We start from the raw sequence: 4,171 nt of genomic DNA, 5'->3' as shown, positions 1-4,171 counted from the left end.
ATTACTTTTCTTTGAGGTTACCCTATATTCTAATTTTTTTCCTCCATTTATAAGTCTATTTTATCCTGAAATTTACCTGACCTCCTCTTTATCTGGATCTCTGTTCTGACATTTTCCATTCTTTCACATTGTAGTAGTTTTGATTATAGACTGACCACCCCGGTCCTCTTAAGCTGTTCTTGTAGTTTTGTTCTGTTCTGGACTTTTCCATCTACTGATTGAGTTCCAAACATAGGTCAATCTCCGGTTATTATCTGATCTTCTTGGTTCTCAGTCTAAAGAATTCCCTTTTGGGTGTTTTGAAGTTGTAGGTTGGCTTTAACAAAGTCCCTTAGCTTCTGTTATATGTGAATATTTATTATTACACCATCATATTTGATCGTTTGCTGGGTAGATAATTCATGGTTGACACTTTTTTTTTTCCAGAGTTTTATACATGTCTCCCCATTTCCTTCCTGTCTGCATGGTTTCTGTGGAGAAATCAGAGTTTAATCTGATTTGTTTGCCTTTGTAAGTAATGCTTCTCTTTTCCTTAGCTGCTTTCAGAATTCTCTCCTTGTCTTTGATTTTGGAGAGCTTGATTATGACATATCTTGGTTATTTTCTTTTTAAGTCTATTCTTCCTGGGGTTAGTTGAGCTTCTTGAATACTTACCTTTTCAGTTCTTAGGATTTTAGGGAAATTTTCTTCCTGTATTTCAACTATCTCCCCTGTGATCATTGCTGATACTTTCTGTCCAGAATTCCAATTATCCTTAGGTTATTCCTTCATGTGATCCCACATGAATCTTAGACAGACATCCTTCAGACTTTTTTTTTTTTTTTTTAATCCTTTTAGCTCTTCTATCTTAGCAATATTGAGAGAGTTGTCTTCCATCTCACTGGTTTTGACTTCCAGTTTTCAATTTTACTCCTTTGCCCTTTCAGTTTATTGTCCATTTATGATATTTTATCATTAATCATTTGTACCTCTTTTTGCAGGTTTTGAATTGTTTCCAATGCTATTTCTATCTTATTAGATTGTTCCTGTAGCATTTTTCTCATCTCTTCCTTATTTTTCTCAACCCCTTTGTGGAATAGTTGAATGCACCTCAATATCATTCTTCTGAATCCCGTCTCAGACAGTTCCAAAACATGTCCTCCTTCCAATGGGAAGTCTAGTTCTACCTCCCACTCATTTGTTTCAGCTACACTATCTTGTTTCTGGACATGTACCATTATCTTCTGTTGTTTCCTGAGCATTTTCAGTAATTAGATGTATCATCAATTATTAGATAAAGGTATGTTTATAGATTGTATGAATGTATGTAAGCTTCTGATTGCCTGCAGGCAGATGTGATTAGGAGGTAGACTTCCCTTTTCACTTTTCTTATTATTCAATTCAGAGTAATTGTAGCAATGCTGGCTGTCTATCTGGTGTAAAGATGCTGGTATTAGCTTGTTACTGGGTAGAGGGATTTTATAGGGTGTGATTGTAGCTTGGATATATGACTGTAATTGCTGTCTCTTCTTGGGTAACACAGGGAGAGAAAGGTAAAAGGGGGACTGAAAAATAAACAACAAAAAAAGTCAACAACAAATAAAGATTGAATACTACAGTCTGTGATCACACACACACACACACAATACTGTAGCAAAATATAAGTATGACTTTAACTCCCTACTTTTGGCTGGATACAGTTGTTCTGCAAGACCATTCAGTTTTAAACAGTTGCTGTTGACTCTCTTCCCTTCCTCAATTCTGGGCCCTGTGGTCTTTGCTCAGCACATCTATGCACCTGCATAGTAGAAAACTCCAGGTGTGGATGGGGGCTCTGTCCACTTGCTCAGGCACCCCATCTATTCATCAGAGTGGAGGTGCACAGACAGTGAAAAACAAAAAAACAGAAAAAAAAAAAATGTTCATATCTTTATCTCTGATGAGCAGCCCAATACCTGGGCTGTATCTGCTCTGTAATGCCCAAGAGGTCCTCTCTTGCACCCACTAGTAGCCACAGACGAGAAAACACTACTTTTCTTGCTTCTGTTGCAAATCTCCCTAGCAAGAAGACTTCAGTCCTTCTAAATATTCCTGTATATGTAGTTCAGAGTTCTATGACTATCCCCTGAAACTCCTTTGTCCAGTATTCTGTGTTATTACTGGTGCAGGTCTGCATGGCACTTCTCCCTAATCCACCATTAATAAAAATCAATTGTTTTCTAGACCTCTTGTAATTATGTTTAAATATTTATGTATTCACTGGATGCTTTAGTAATTACATATAGTGATTCAAGTTCCTGGAAACTATTAATATCATTTCTTTCTCGACTAAACTAAATTCTGATGATATGGTTTCCTTCAAATAAGTTAAGAGAATTATTATTTTTTTATCTTCAATTCAGAATACTATCAGTCCACTAATGTAAATAAGCTTGATGTTATTTTAGGAAATAGAGTAACAAAGTAAATTAATTGAAACTCTAACCCCCGGTTTTTTTCATGTGTACTGCTCACTTTGCAAAATCCATACCAAGAGAATTTTTTGTTGAATTTATTTCTATATTTTACGACTCAGAGTTCTAATCCAATACAATCATATGAGTCATTCAAATTAGTTAAACCATTCAACTATTAGGCATCTTCTAATATTATAAAATCAAGTACCTGTGTCTTTCTGTGAGTTATTGAATACAATGTTGTACTGTAAGAATCATTGAAATTTGTGCCATTTAAAATTTGTACATTAACCAATAATCCTTTCCTTCACAGTCAAGTCTCTATATATTCTAAAAATATCTTTATTTTCTGCTAAAGATATAGTATCATAAAGTCTGTGGTTCAAACTCACCAGTCAATGCTTGGAAACTCTACACAGGGTCAGAACCAACAGGACTGCACTTAACAATCTGTGTTGAGTATAAGGATAGTGGTATGGTTCTTCTGTATTCAAATTTTTACTTTCCATGCAGTATTTGTTGTTGTTGTTGTGTGCCGTGGAGTTGGTTCTGACTCATAGCAACCCTGTACAGGGTTTCCGAGGCTATAAATCTTTACTGGAGCAGAAAGCCTCATCTTTCTCCCATGGAACAGCTGGTAGTTTCGAACTGCTCACCTTGCGGTTTGCAGCCTGATTTGTAACACTATGCTACCAGAGGTCCTTGCAGATTTTGAGGATTGAACTCTAGGTCAATATACCTCATACTCAGTAAACAGTCATTTGTCAGTGGAACCTTTCATGATCCTGAATAGGTTTCTCTGAGCTTCCAGAGAAGGATGGACTGGGAATAAAGACCTGGGCATCTACTTCTGAAAATTAGCCAGTAGATACCATATGGAGCACAATATCCCATCTGAAATCAACCAGGGGAATTGCACAGGGCAGCATGTCATTCCATTGTTCATGGCATCACCATAAATACATCTTGATCATAAGTAGGTCTTCTGGGACAAAAATAATTCTTTGTGGTCATGAAAAACTTCGTTTTATCATAGGCTGCCTAATTGTAAAGTCATACTGTTTGGGGATTACACAACATCAAATAACATTTATTCAGCTATTTAATTTCCAACAGTTATCCTGCAGCTCCACACCATGACACTAATAGTAGGCAATTGGCCAACAAGATTTTCCATTACTTGATTATGGAGTTTTTTTGATATCCGTTCTTTAGATTATATAAGACAGGAGTTACAAATGCTTTAGAAATGCTCAATAAAGCCAGATTTTCCAATTTTTCAAGAGTAGTAAATAAGTAGGTATTTAAATATTTAGATTTCCTAATGTGATTTTATACATATAATGACATGTCATTTTCCATCACCTCATAGGCATAAGAAAGCTGGAAAATAAATAAGAAAGACCTAAGAATAATTGATGGCCACCACTCGTCTGTCTTACTGTGATGGCTTGTGAGTTGCTGTGATTCTGAGGGCTATGCCTCAGGTATTTTAAATAACCAGCAGAGTCACCCATGGTGGACAGGTTTCAGATAAGCTTCCAGACAATGGCAGACTAGGAAGAAAGAGTGATGACATTGCGACATTGTGAAGTATGAGTATTCCAGAACACTTAATTGTACTCATGAGAAATCTGTACCTGAACCAAGAAGCAGTAGTTCGAACAGAACGTGGGAACACTGAATGTTTTAAACTTAAGAAAGGTGTGCAGCAAGGTTGTATTCTTTCACCATAC

The sequence above is a fragment of the Chrysochloris asiatica genome, unplaced genomic scaffold, assembly GCF_000296735.1.
Source record: "Chrysochloris asiatica unplaced genomic scaffold, ChrAsi1.0 scaffold00248, whole genome shotgun sequence".
In the NCBI taxonomy this organism is placed as follows: domain Eukaryota; kingdom Metazoa; phylum Chordata; class Mammalia; order Afrosoricida; family Chrysochloridae; genus Chrysochloris; species Chrysochloris asiatica.
Note: the sequence above shows the minus strand (reverse complement) of the source record.